At 30.4% G+C, this 16,329-nt stretch overlaps 1 long non-coding RNA gene across 1 annotated transcript; it reads left to right on the top strand.

Annotated features, from left to right (window-relative positions):
• The first annotated feature begins 2,582 nt into the window (after window positions 1-2,582).
• On the top strand, window positions 2,583-3,952 carry LOC124889325. Its single transcript, XR_007048233.1, has 2 exons — window positions 2,583-2,996; window positions 3,807-3,952. It is a non-coding gene; the product is annotated as an uncharacterized LOC124889325 (long non-coding RNA).
• The last annotated feature ends 12,377 nt before the right edge of the window (window positions 3,953-16,329 follow it).

The raw sequence follows: 16,329 nt of genomic DNA, 5'->3' as shown, positions 1-16,329 counted from the left end.
GTTGTCAATTGTTCGATAATGTCTTTTTCAATACACAGTTCTTCAAACTGATTTAACAAATATTCACGACCTTTATCGGTTCATAATGCCTTTATTCTTTTGTCTAATTGATTCTCAACTTCATTCATATATCTTTTAAAACAGTCAAGTGCTTCTGATTTATGAGATATCAAATAGACATAACCAAAGCACGTGAAATCTTCAATAAATGTAATGAAAAATGAAGCACCAGTCCTTTCCCTCACATTCATTGGACCACAGATATCAGAATAGATTAATTTTAATGGGAATTCGGCTCTTTTAGCCTAAATAGTTTTTGTGTAATCTTTTCGGTAAGATAATTTTCACAAGTTGGCATTTAAATTTTGGAGAAAGAACCTAGATGTCCTTTTTTGGTCAATCTATTCATTCAGTCTTGCCCTATGTGACCCAATCTAGCAAGCCATGTAAGTATATCAACATCATTATTACTTGAATAACATGATATTATACAACGATCAACATAATAGTCATAAGTTGAAGAATTACAATTCAGAAGAATAAAGCGATCATAGCGATGTCCAAAACCATAAAAGAATATTATATAGAGTAATTCTTACAAAATTAAGACTAAAAAACAAATGAAAACCAACATCTAGAAGAATTTCTGGAGCATATAGGACGTCATGCGACATTAAAGACCGGCTTCCACACAAATCTTCTTTGCAAGTGCCAATCCCTTTGACTTCAAGTCTTGCATTATTTTCTACATATATCCACATTGATACATGTGAAACTCTACAGAACTCCACAAACTCTTCTCGATCTCGACTCACATGGTTGGTGGCTTCTGAGTCTACAATCCATATAGGATACAATTCAGTTAATAAAGCAGTGCTAGATACATTTGTAGCACTTAGAGATGCGTTTAGAAATCCTACCTTTTTCTCCCCAGGACATTCACGAGCAAAATTTCCCAGAACTTGGCAGTTGTAGCATTTTATCCTTCTCTTGTCTTTCTTCTTGAATTCCCTTCTTGGAATTTGGCTTGTTATTTTTCTCGAAAGGTCCTTCTTTGGTCTTTTTACCTTCTCGTTCTTTTTTCACTTTTTCTTATGCTTGAATCCTGAAGATTTCTTACCACTTGATTTTTCCATAAAGGTATTTGAAGCAGCTTTAGCAGCACCAAACTACTTATATTCAAGTTCAACATGATGGGCAACATCAAAAAATGTTTTGATGTTATCATTGTGGGTTAAGTTGACCTTTATGTGTTTCTAACTGTTGGGAAGAGATCGGATCACTGACTGAAACTGCTGCTCATCTGAGAAAACATAACCAACACTTTTAAGCTGAGGTATCATATTAGACATCACCCTAAGGTGTTGTTTTATGTTATGATCATTACGCTTCTTGTCATTGTCAAACTTGATAGTCAGTTATATGAGGCGGGTGATTGAAGTACCCTCATATGTTCCTTTCAAGTGTGCCCAGTTGGCATTGGCAGTAGGAAATTCCTCACACTCATGTATGAGGTCATCAACCATAGAACTTACAATGATTCCACGTACAATAGAATCAACCTTTTTCCAAGCCTTATAAGCTTCAAGGTCTCTTCTGTGTTGTGCAGTATTTCCCTCTTATGGTAGACATAAGACATGGTTAATACCTTCAAGAGCATTTTGCTGTTTCAGTACATACCATATTTTACGACTCCAAATGTCACAATTGTCTCCATTTAGTTTTCCTCTTTTGTTCAAGTCAACAATTATGTTTTTTGATGCCATGTCTGTTATTAAGAGACAATCACACAAGTATTTTATCAATTATGCATGCAAGTTACACATTCAAGCAAATCATTTGACATAAATATTTCATGTTTAGTATATAATCGAAATGTCACTTAAGAATCCGATCGTCTTCTATGAACTAAACATTTGACCAAAATTAGAAATTAATTTCTTAATGTGTATTAGAATGATAGCTTTCAATTAGGTCGTTTTAAACTCAAACAAATGAATGAAATTTGTTGGCACCCAATTTTGACTCTCCGTGCCTAAAATTAACTGTTTCGGGCTTTGTGACCGTTAAACGACACAAAATGTAATTTTATACATATTTTTAATAAATTATTGATAATTGTCATTATTTCAGAATTTTTATTACTTTATTGTCAGATTTTAATTTTTACATAATTATCCTTAATTTTATTATTTTAGAATTTTTATCAATTTGTTATCATTTTAATATTTTTTACACAGTTATCTACATACATACATAACATAACACTACAATTCTTTTGACATAATTATAATTTTAATTGTTTATAGCACAATACATTTTTTTTAAAGATAATTGTATTTTATTTGTTGTTTACATTTTTTCTGTAATTATACATCGACATTTATATTTTTGTACATTATTTAATATAGTTTGCAAACGATAATGATGGCTCGATTATTTTTATACACAGAGCAATAAATCAGTCAGGTCAAGGTCTCGTCACTTTTTAAAAGTTGATGTTTGAAGTGACGGATTGAGATTTTCATCCGTTGAATAAATATTTTTTATATATAGGTTAAAAGGATGTAAAATTCTTCGGTTAATAACTTTCGTATTAAAAGAAGATTTGAGGAGACAAGAGAGGTCAATTTTTTTATTTTTTGGACAATTGAGAGGGTCAATTTTTATTATAAGAAGGGAGGGGGTTAATTTTTGTTTTAACATATACAATACACACTTTAACACAAATACACATCCACACACACAATTTACGCACACCCACATCTTCTCATCTCCCACAAAAAAAGTCGTTGCCCACCTTCTTCGGCCACATTTCAGCTGGAGAATCACCGCACCACCACTAGCCTTCAACCACTCCTCCTCTCTTCTCTATTCACCTCTGTTCTTCCTCCCCGTCGCCGCTTCCCGCTGATTTAACCAGTGCCGATCCAGCAACACCAATTGCCGCCACCCCATTTCCTTCTCCACTGTTGCTTTACCGGAGTTAGCCACCGGTAAGCGAATCCACAAACCTCTAGCCGCACCACCGCCGCTAGTCCTCTCCCTACCTCATCTGTTTTATTATTTATTATTTATAAATGATGTTCACCACCATCAACGCACTAGACCTGATCAAAAAATTTCACTCCGATAATTCATTTTTAGCTCGTTTATTTGTTTGGTCTTGTCTATGGTTGTCTTTGTTAACTTTAAATTATGGTATTTCTAATCTTATTGGTGATCATTGTGGACTTCTATGATGAATGGTGCTTGACCATGAACCTGTTTATGATTTTGGGTATCTGTCTCACCCTTTTGGATCTATTGACTGCTCCGTATATTTATTGATTCTTTTTTAATATTTTATTAGTTGTTGTCAACTGTTCACATTTATTCCTGAAAAATATGGACTGATTGTTTTTGGAATTCTTCCTATTTATTTTTTATTTGATATAACACTTACAATGAACAAATGTTATATGACATGGCCGATGAAGAAATTTTTTTGCCGATTTCTGAGGCCTCCACAAATAAAAAGACGGATGTTACGTAAATAAATACATAATAAAATAAATAAATTTGGTCAATGATGAAATTTTTATTACAACGCAAAAGATTTTATGACTCGTATCTTGGCAAGACGATTTAGGACAACCAGCAAATTGAGCAACCACTTCGTAGCCATGGCGTATGTAAAATTTAATTCGAGCCCATCTTTTAGCAAAAAATTATATTTTTAAATACATATATGCACACATATCTTTTAAATTTATTTTGATAATTATTTATTTGTTACTAATATTTTTATTATAATTTCTTTACAGGTTCTCGAGAATACTCGCCGGGAATGATATTCAAAGAAGAGCTTGAATTTTTTTGTATTTGTATTTTCTTTTATTCTTATCATTGTACAAATATTAATTATAGTGAAATCTTTATTTTTGGGGCGCTGGGTGGGGATGTTCTTTATTTATACAATCCTTACCACGTGTTAAGCAAATTTAGGCTGTTAATAGTTAGATTAAAATTAATTTAGATATTTGATTAAATAATTCACACTTTTTACACTAAAAAATATTATGTAAATTTTTCTTTAAAAACAATTTGTTTTGTTATTCAATTTTTTTTTTATATATATCCTTATATACGTTTGTTTATACATCTTTAAGTGCGTTTATATATACATTTTACAATAAACATATGTATTATATTATTTTTGTATTTTCAAACATTGATTTTTCTTTTTATCTTTTAATAATAAACCTAAGGCTGGTCAGGTACCATATTTGTGGATTCTGAAGGGTGCCTAATCCCTCCCTTCGGAATAATTTGAACCCTGACCTAGAATTCAAACTGGTTTCGTACATTAAATAAAGGCATACTTGTTAATAAATAAGTAGGTTTCCTATTTTTTCTTAAAAATTAGGTGGTGACTTCGTACAAAATTAATTTTTTTTTAGTCTAGAATGTCGTGTTTGTTTTGACCTTAGGTAAACATTGGGTATGATAGTTTTACGACTCTGCTGGAGACTAGCAAGGTTCTAACCATTACAGATTTAGGTAAATATTTATATTTTTATACATTATTATTTGTTTCTTTCTAATTATCTTGATTTATCCTATTTGTGTGGCATAGATTATTTATTTGATTTATTTTGCAGTTTATTGCTTTATATAAACTATCATTCCGTTCATATTTCTTCCATTTGGGAAAGCTGACATAATCACACATACAAGTGATGTGTGTTTTGCGCACCCACAAATTTCTTTCAAAATCCTAAATTTCAGGAGAGATGGCGTATGCGCGGGGTATCCGGATCTTTTTCTGTGTACCTGCATAACCTTCTCACTCGAGTAGTTCGCTCGAGAACCACAGGTCTAGCACACTCACTCTTAGTCGAACATAGGATAGAGATAAAACAACACCTTTTTATGCATATGCATCATTAGTCTACTTTATGTTCGAAGGGTTCACAACTCACGTAACACATTATTATAGTCCTTGTACATATTTGAAGGATTATTGTGTCTATACATATTTATTTATTCAAAATTATTTATTCTTTTGTGGGAAGATGTAATCTAATTTTTGTTTTGCATGGTTGATCTGTTAAAAGATACACCTTACCAACATCGCACTAACTGCGTATAGGTTTGAACTACGTTTTAACCTGATTCTTATCCTGACAAGATATATAGGCAACCCTACATTAGGGTTCAGTCTTTTCATTATTTCAGAATGATTTCTCCGGTATTTAAAAATGGTGAAATTTTCTGAAATAGTTAAAAACCGCTCTCCAAAATTCTTCAAGAGCGCAAATCAATAACTCCTCAAATCCAAATCTTAATTACATTAGTGTCCAGTCGGCCTACCTCCAGATACTCACCCAATTTTGATGCGAAAATATCTAACTTCTTATTTCGAACATCATAAACCATTAAATTTATGGTGTATCGATCCTTACTTTCAAACGCAAGGATTATATATTTTTTCAGTTATAATAATCTTGCCAACTGCGGCGAAATAATGTCGTAATTTCTTTAGTGTTTGACTTTTTCAATCTTGTCAGTATACTGAAGTTGTGTCAAAGCTCTCCTTATGCATGACATCCATTCTCTCGATCATTTGATCAGAATAATTTTGATGTTAAAAATAATTCTTTCCTGATCGCCTTTCATATTATTTTCGAGAATGACCATCATTTTTTTACAATCATACATTGCACATACAAATTCACAAATTTTCCTGAACTACGCAGACCTGATTCTTGTATTCACAAGATACGTAGGCAACCCTCATTTAGGTTCAGTCCCATTTCTTTTCTAAATAAAAAAATAATTTTGACTTAGTTGGTACCAATACAGTTAGGAGTGTGCATGAGAAAGAACAAATTGGTATGATGAAAAGGACCGACTTCATAATAAACCATAGATTCTTTTGGTATCTTTTATCACACCCGAGTAACACTTGAAAAATTCTCTTGCATAAATCTAAGACAAGAACGAAACCAACCTCAGCATTTAATGTGCATTCTGTGGTGAGCTTTAGTTTAATTCATTGCATTGCAATGTTGATCTTGAACTTGTCCTAAATGTTTGTTGAGGCGAAATTCTGAGATATACTTGGTTTAGGAAAGGATTGTAGGCCTTATTTGACCTGATTGAGCCTTTCACATCCCACCAAATGACATTAATCCTTAGCATTTTCTTTTTTGAGCCTAAAACCTTTTCTTTGGGCAACCACATCTGTGCCTATACCTTTTTGAGTGCTTACATGCACTGTCCTTCTTTTGGCCCTACCTCCTTGAGTGCTCTAAATACGTGCAAATCGTGGATGAAGATTCAAGATCAAAGACGCAAAATGCAAAAGATATAGTGTCCTAGAAGAACAAAATAAAAAAAACGTCTTCAAAAGGAGCAAATCCCCCACAAAAAAGGAGAAAAGAAAAAAAGAACAAAAAAATATATAATTTCTTGAAAAAAAGGGGAAAATTTTAACACAAGATTCAAAAGAAGTCGAAGCATATACAAAAACAAAGGTCAAAGAAGCACAACAAAGAAGATCACACGTCAAAGTGCAACAAATATTGAAAGCACAGGTACAGTGCAACGCTCATTGAGGAATTAGTCACTTTCATCCCAAATATCATCCTACCTGCCTCCAAACCTATATTACAAGACAGTAACAATACCTACAGGATCCTATTCCAAGTGTTCTCACATTATTGGATACTTACATGAAGGTCAAGCCTGTGGTATCCCAACTGCATGCATTGAATTTCTTTTTGAGTGTGAGTGTATTTCTTTTGACGTCCCCAAATCAAAATCTTACTCAAATATATGTGAAATGAGACTTTCTTTCTGGAGAGGGCACTTGAAGCATGAGGTTAGGTGTAGTTTCATAAAACCTTTATTTGAAACAAGACGAATAAATCTTGTCGATACTTAGGTATGTCTTAGGTACCACTTGAAACTATAAGAGTTACCCAGAAGTCGATCTCGGTTAGTTGGGAAAGAGATGGGAGAATTCTTATGTACACTACTAATTATTGGTACCAATTGAAGTCAAGACACGACCGTGTCTTCTTTGTCTTTCAACACTTTTGTCAAGAAAATATAAAAAATTCTTTCATTTTTGAAGACGCTCATTTTCACATACGAACATTCTTTTTTACCTTTCATTAAAGGTACCTACTTTCACATTTATGTATTTTTTTATTTTTATTTAAGGCTCCCGATTTTTAAATACGGACATTTTGTCTTTTTCTTTCAGGAACATACCTTTAAATACCTGTATTTTACATTTTTTACAACCCCGTCAGTCGAGAGGCTATTACATTCATTCTCTTAATCGAGAACTTTTTACATTTCAATAGCCCTTCCCGTCGAAAAGGCTATTAGATTTTGGTCACCTTATTAGTTGAGGGTCTCAGTCTTTGTAGACAATCGAAGACGACAACCAACATCAGTCTCCGTAGACAACTGGGGATATTATGCAACAATCAACATAGTCTTCGTAGACAATCGAAGACATCTTTCAATCATCACATAGCCTTAGTAAACAATCGGAGATGACAATCAACATATTCTTCGTAGACAATCAAAGACAACATTCATCTGTAGAGAATAAGAGGTGTCATTTTATTATCAAGTCTTCGTAGATAATCAGAGATACAATCAACATAAGTCTTCATAGACAACCAAAGACATCATTCATGAGACAGTCTTTGTAGACAATCAGAGACGTCATCAAGTCTCTGTAGACAATCGGAGGTATCATACATAGTCTTCATAGATAATTGGAGGCGACAATCATCTGTCAGTCTTCATAGACAATTGAAGATGAAAATCAACATCAGTCTCCATAGACAATTGGAGATATCATGCATCTATCTCCATAGACAATTGGAGATGTCATCAAGTATCATATACAATCAAAGACATCATCATTCAACACCAATCTCCGTAGACAATCGGAGACAAAAATCCACATTCATCTCTGTAGACAATCGGAGATATCACACATAGTCTTCGTATACAATCGAAGAAAACATTCATGACATAGTCTTCATAGATAATCGAAGACATCATTCATGACATAGTCTCTATAGACAATCGAAGGCGTCGTTTATCATCAGTCTCCATAGATAATTGGAGATGTCATACATCCATCTCCATAGACAACTGGAGATATCATTAAGTCTTCATATACAATCGAAGACATCATCATTTAACATCAGTCTTTGTAGACAATCGGAGACAACAATCAACATCCGTCTCCATAGATAATTGGAGATGTCATCAAGTCACCGTAGATAATTGGAGATATTTTTTATTCATCACATAGTCTTCGTAGAAAATTGGAGAGGACAAATCAACATCAATCTCTATAGATAATTGGAGATGTCATCCATCAGTCTTCATAGACAATTAGAGATATTATCCATCAGTCATCGTAGACAATCAAAGACGACAATCAACATCAGTCTCCATAGACAATTGGAGATGTCATTTGTCAGTCTTCGTAGACAATCAAAGATGACAATTAATATCAGTCTCCATAGACAATTGGAGATATCATCCATTAAATCTCTGAAGACAATTGGAGACATCTTTTGTTCATAGTCTTCATAGACAATCGAAGACATCATCATTCACCATTAGTCTCTGTAGACAATCAGAGACGCCAATCAACATCCATCCCCATAGACAACTGAAGATGTCATCAAGTCTTCTATACAATCGAAGACATCATCATTCAACATTAGTCTCTGTAGAAAATTGGATACAACAATCAACATCCGTCTTCATAGACAATTAGAGTGTCATCAAGTCTCTGTAGACAATCAGAGATATTTTTTATTCATCACATAGTCTTAGTAGACAATCAAAGACAACTATTATTCATCATATAGTCTGTATACAATCGAATCCATCTTTCATTCATCACATAGTCTCCTTAGATAATCACAGACATCTTTTATTCATCACACCAGTCTCCGTAAACAATCAGAGACATCATTCATCCTCAAGTCCCCGTAGACAATCGGAGATGTCATACATCTTTTCAGTTGGAAATATAATCCACAATAAGACATTTCTTTTCCATAAGATAGTTTTAGCCATGAATCATATAATGTGGCCAATTTTGAGAATCGCCTCAAACTTATCCTATTTTTCTCATTTTGAACTACATTGACCTGATTCTCGTGACACTCGAGATATATAGAAAGCTCTATTTGAAGTTTGATCATCACAATCATAATTGTTCTTTCTCCCCAGTAAGTACAGAATCTTGCATCCCAGCATCTCACAGTTCGATACTGGCAATTTTGAAAGAGGCATGGGGAATAGATAAACACTTTTGTTCCCAATTAGTCCATATTTCATTAATTATTTCACACGGTGTTTTACCCTTAATAATAGGGAAATTTGCCTAATCTTTTGAACTATACCCGACCTGAACTATACCTGACCTGATCCTCATACAACTCAAAGTATGTAGGCAAATCTATGCAGAGTTCAGTCGAATTTCTTTATCAAAATATTTTTGTTGAGCAAAATTGGCTACACGTCAATGTTTTCGTCTGAAGACTTCTACATCATCTTCAAACGAAAAGGGGCAAAATTTTGACACTCAATTTTGACTCTCCGTGCCTAAATTAACGGTTTTAGGTTTTGTGATAGTTAAAGGGCACAAAATAAAATTTTATACATATTTTTATATTTTTTAACAAATTATTGATAATTGTCATTATTTTAGAATTTTTAGTACTATATTGTCATATATTAATTTTTATATAATTATCCTTAATTTTATTATTTTAGAATTTTTATCAGTTTGATATCATTTTAATATTTTTTACACAGTCATCTACATACATACATAACATAACACTACAATTCTTTTTTACATAATTATAATTTTAATTGTTTATAGGACAATACATTTTTCAAAGATAATTGTATTTTATTTGTTGTTTACATTTTTCTGTAATTATACATCGACATTCATATTTTTGTACCTTATTTAATACAATCTGCAAACGATAATGTCGGCTCAATTATTTTTATACAAAGAGCAATAAATCAGTCAGGTCAAGGTCTCGTCACTTTTTAAAAGTTGATGTTTGAAGTGACGGGTTGAGATTTTCATCCGTTGAATAAATAATTTTTATACACAGGTTAAAAGGATGTAAAATTTTTCGGTAAATAACTTTCGGATTAAAAGAAATTTTGAGGAGACAAGAGAGGTCAATTTTTTATTTTTTGGATAATTGAGAGGATCAATTTTTATTATAAGAAGGAAGGGGGGTTAATTTTTGTTTTAACATATACAATACACACTTTAACACAAATACACATTCACACACACAATTTATGCACAGCCACATCTTCTCGTCTCCCACATAAACAACCGTTGCCCACCTTCTACGGCAATATTCCAGTCGGAGAATCACCGCACCACCACTAGCCTTCAACCACTCCTCCTCTCTTCTCTCTTCTCCTTCGTTCTTTCTCCCCATCATCTCCTTCCACCGGTTTAACTAGTGTCGATCCAGCAACACCAATTATCGCTGCCCTCTTTTCTTTCTCCACTGTTGCTTCGCAGGAGTTGGCTACCGACGAGCGAACCCACAAACCTCCAGCCGCACCATCGCCGCTAGTCCTCTCCCTACCTCATCTGTTTTATTATTTATTATTTAGAAATAATGTTCACCACCATCGACGCACCAGATCTAATCAAAAAATTTCACTCCGACAACTCATTTTTAGCTCATTTATTTGTTTGGTCCTGTCTATGATTGTCTTTGTTAACTTTAAATTATGGTGTTTCTAATCTTATTGGTGATCATTGTGGACTTCTATGATGAATGGTGCTTGACCATGAACCTGTTTATGATTTTGGGTATTTGTCTCGCCCTTTTGGGTTTATTGACTACTCCGTATATTTGTTGATATTTTACTAGTGTTGTCAACTGTTCACATTTATTCCTGAAAAATATAGACTGATTTTTTTTGGAATTCTTCCTATTCATTTTTTTATTTGATATAACACTTACAATGAACAAATGTTATATGAAATGGCCGATGAAGAAATTTTTCTGTCGATTTCTGAGGCCTCCACAAATAAAAAGACGGATGTTACGTAAATAAATACATAATAAAATAAATAAATTTGGTCGATGACGAAATTTTTATTAAAACACAAAAGATTTTATGAATCGTATCTTGGCAAGGCGATTTATGACGGCCAACAAATTAAGCAACCCCTTCGTAGCCATGGTGTATCTAAAATTTAATTTGAGCCCATCTTTTAGCAAAAAATTATATTTTTAAATACATATATGCACACATACCTTTTACATTTATTTTGATAATTATTTATTTGTTACTAATATTTTTATTATAAATGTTTGTACAGGTTCTTAGAAATACTCGTCGGGAATGATATTCAAAGAAGAGCTTACTTTTTTTAGTATTTGTATTTTCTTTTATTCTTATCATTGTACAAATATTAATTATAGTGAAATCTTTATTTTTGGAGCGTTGGGCGGGGATGTTCTTTATTTATACAATCCTTACCACGTATTAGGCAAATTTAGGCCGTTAATATTTATATTAAAATTAATTTAGATATTTGATTAAATAATTCACACTTTTTACACTAAAAAACATTATGTGATTTTTTCTTTAAAAATAATTTATTTTTTTATTCAATCTTTGCCTTTCTTTTTTATATAATCTTATATACGTTTGTTTATACATCTTTACGTGAATTTATTTATATATTTTGCAATAAACATATGTATTATATTATTTTTGTATTTGCAAACATTGATTTTTCTTTTTATCTTTTAATAATAAATCTAAGTCTAGTCGGGTACCACATTTGTGGATCCTGAAGAGTGCCTAATCCCTTTCATTTGAAATAATTTGAGCCCTTACCTAGAATTCAAACCGGTTTCGTAGATTAAATAAAGACATACTTATTAATAAATAAGTAGGTTTCCTATTTTTTCTTTAAAATTAGGTGGCGACTCTGTACAAAATTAATTCTTTTTGAGTCTATAATATCGTGCTTGTTTTAACCTTAGGTAAAAATCGGGTATGACAAAATTCATATAAAAGAAGATAAACAACTTAATATATATATTAAGATAAAGTTAATAAATAACTTCATGTTATAAGTCAATCTAAAGAGAAAAGTTACTCCACAAATATTCTAGACGACTTATATACACGCCAAAAGGCTCGCTAGGCCAAATCTCGTGGTAAACATCAATTAATCTCTTGCCCCAATGATCACAGAGAGAATTTGCTAAAGTAGCTAATACTTCCCAATCTGAGATTTCAACATAATTTTCTAGTTCCACACGTTTCAACTCAGACAAATGTATAAAACTAGCAACAATAATATTTGGGGTTATCTTAAAAGACTTGAATTCTTTTAGTTTATTCCCTTTTTCCCTTCGCATAGCCCTTTCATTTCGTAACAGATTTTGTGTCACCATGGGGACTCCATTTCGTATGATCTCACGACCTCAAAAATATATCTTTTGACGACGTGCTCTTCCACTTTATCTCTTTGCTCGACATCCAGAACTCCCACTTGGAGTGATTTGAGTTTGTCCCCGTTCAGACATATCTAAAATAGGAACCAAAAAATAATTAGAATGGTTTAACCACTTAATGTGACAACTATGTCACAATTTATTGTAGGAGGCAAAATCTATTAAAAATAAATTTAGGGACTTATTAAGACAAGAATTATATTAAGTTTAATTTATACACTTATTTTAAAAAAATTCCACAAATTAACTAAAAATTTTCATGATAAATAAGAGAATTTTAATACACAATTCCCCTCCGAAAATAGGAATAATATATTCAGAGTCATCCAAGGAAAGACTAGTTTCTTTAATATTTCATTAAAATAATAATAATAGTACTTCCACTGGAAGTTTCTATCTTATTCTTTGAAAAACAGACATCCTTTCTTTGTGAATACAATTGTTTTCTCTGTCAAAGACAAACAAATGCATACATGCTTCTCATTCATCATCTTCTTTTCTCTTTTTTTATTTAAATAATAGATAAACAATCACATACTTCTTATTCATCATCTACTTCCTTTTTTTTTTATTTCAGAGAACAAACGTATATTTATTTCACCAGAAAAAAATGAAGGAAATAGATCATCAACAAGATCCGTGGTTCCATGGATCACATCTATCTCCATATCATAAAGTTGCATTATCGATTCACGATGGGTACAATCCCCTGATTCATTTGGTTCCCTTTTTTATTTAACCGGTGAATTATATACAATATTTGATTTCTTTGAAAACAGAAGTTTCCAAAGAACATGTTATCAGTTTCTAAACACAAAAACTTTTAAAAAAATTAAAGAATCTTTAATTAGTAATTATTCAGAATATATAAGTCTAAATAAAATAAAAGAAAACTACAGAAAAAAATTAGAATTGAGTTATTTTTATTATAAATTATTAAATTAATTATGCGAAGACCATTTAAAAATAAAGAAACTTTTAGAAAAATTAAAGACAGAATATATAAGTCTAAATAAAATAAAAGAAAACTCACAAAAATTAGCCTACTTAATTACATTAATATCTAGTATTGAATCAAAACTAATAATCCATTTAAAATCTAGAAGAATGAAACACATACCATCTAATTATGATAAAATTAGATTTAGATATCCGTCAAAATATTATAAATATAATTTAAAATGAATAAAGTACAACAATACAAAGAATTAAAACAAATTATCTCTGAAAAATATAAAGAATTAAAAATAAGAATAAAAAGACTACATTATAATATATTTGTCGGAGTTAGTAAAAATTCAATAGATACACAAAAAGATGAAATATCAAAATTGGAATCATAAATAGATAGTTTAGAATATATATATCAACATGAACTATTCACAATAAAATGAATAAAGAAGAATTTATAATAGATGAAAAAATATATGAAAATTACGAAAGATCAAAAATAAAAATAGTATTTTCTAATCTAGGACGAAGATATAAGAAAATAGGTGAACATTTATATCTAATGTTAGAAAAAGAAGAATTAAAATTAGAAGATAAATTGACAGCAATGGTAAGAATAGAAAGAGAAAATGAAGAGATAGATAGGAAAAAGGAAATAGAAAAAATAAAACAACAAACTACGAAAGAAATACGAAAAATAGAAGAAACTAAAAATAGTAGGATTGCTGAATTAGAAAAAGAACTACAAATATTAAAAGAGTTGTATAAACAAAGACAAAAAAAAAAAAAAAAAAGATAGAGAACAAAAATTACTAAACGAGATAAATCAATTTAAGAAAAAATTGAAAATAAAAAACAAAGAATTAGAAATAAATAATATAGATGCTGAAGAGACAGAGACAGATAATTATGATTCCGAAGATAGTGAAACATATATAGAAATATTAACAAATACAAAAAATTTAGAAATCAATAAAAACAAAAAGAAATTAATGAGGAAAACTTAGAAAGTACCCACACAGAAATAAATACTCTTGATAAAAAAGAAAATGAAAATATAATAACTAAAACAACAGAAATAAGAAAACCTATATATTATAAGAATAAGTTTAAAAAATATAATGAATATGATAAATGGATACCAAAACAAATAGTGAATAAAAATTATAACTTTTTAGACCTAGACTGTGTAATAGATACAGAAAAAATAATACAATTATGGATAGGATATATGACAAAACAATTATTAGATAATAATATAAATATAACAGATGCACCAGAATATATAGAAAAAACACTAATAGGATCAGAAAAACTATGGTTTTCAAACTTAACCGAAAATAGCAAAAAAATATTAAGAACTAATAAACCTATAGAAGGAACATCATCAACAACAACTAAACTAACCCCTATAGAATTATTAAAAAAATATGAAACAACTATAAAAGATGAATTTGGTAGTACGACAACAATAGAAGAAGAACAAGACGAAGAAAAAGATACAAATAGAAATTTAATGTTAAAATTAGCAATATGTAATATGTGTTATATAGATGAATATACTTGCGCATTTAAAGAATATTATTACAAAGGAGCATATAGTATAGAAGAAAGTAAAGAAATAAGAAAATTATATTTTAATAAATTACCCGAGCCATTTAGTTCGAAAATAATAAAAAGTTGGGAAGAAGCAAAAATAGTAGATACGTTAGGAGCAAGAATAAAATTTTTACAACAATGGTATAGAAACCTATGTGAAAAATATAGAGAAGAATTAAAAATGGAAAAAACATTAATAAGAAATTTAGCATGTTGCAAAAATAAAATAGCACCCCAATTTGGATGTGAAGAAAGATATTATAAGAAAAGAAAAAGACATAAGAAATATAAAAAATATAAAAAATCAAAATATAAATATAAGAAACCAAGAAAAAGATATTATGTAAAAAATTATAAACATAAAAGATCATATAGAAAGAAGAAATCTATAAAAGAATGTACTTGTTATAACTTTGGAAAGTTAGGCCATTTAGCTAGAGATTGTAAATTACCTAAAAATTCAAAAAATAAACAAATATCAGAAATAAAAATAGATAATACAGAATATATGCAGATAGATTATATAGATTATGAATTAGAAAGTGAGGATAGTATATATGAAATTTCAGAAAACGAAACAGATAATGAAATAGATAGTGAAATAGATGAATCAAATGACTGAAGAAGATATAAAAATAATAACAAAGGAAGAATATTTAAATGATGAAGGAATGGAACAAAAAATAATATTTGACAGTAATATATTTGATGAAATAAAAGGAAAAGAATTAGATTTAAGTGTAGAAAAAATATTTAAAATACCAACAATAAAAAATATTTTTACTAGGAAAAAGGATGAATATTATGTAGTATGCCAAAAAGAACACGTAATAGACTGTAGATATGCAAAAGGAAAAGCTAGTATACCACTGGTAACAAAAAGAATAATTAAAAAAGAAATAAATGATATAAAAAGTAAAGGAGATCCAATAAAATATGTACACCTTGGAGGTACAGAGATATTAATAAAAACATGTTTTAGAGAAGGAATAGATACACCAATAGAATTATATTTAGCAGATGATAGAATTATAAAACCTATAGAAAAAAGCATAATAACTGCCGTAAAAGGAAATCTAATATACCAAAAATTTAAATTTATAATAAGTGCAAATTATTCAGTAGCAGTAACAGATAGAAATATAGATAAATCACTCGTATTATATTGGAAAATATCAGGAATAGAATTAACCCCAGGAAGTAAAATATTTACAGCAAGATG

This window comes from Capsicum annuum, chromosome 1 (genome assembly GCF_002878395.1).
Source record: "Capsicum annuum cultivar UCD-10X-F1 chromosome 1, UCD10Xv1.1, whole genome shotgun sequence".
NCBI lineage: Eukaryota > Viridiplantae > Streptophyta > Magnoliopsida > Solanales > Solanaceae > Capsicum > Capsicum annuum.
This window is presented reverse-complemented; position numbering and strand designations above follow the sequence as displayed.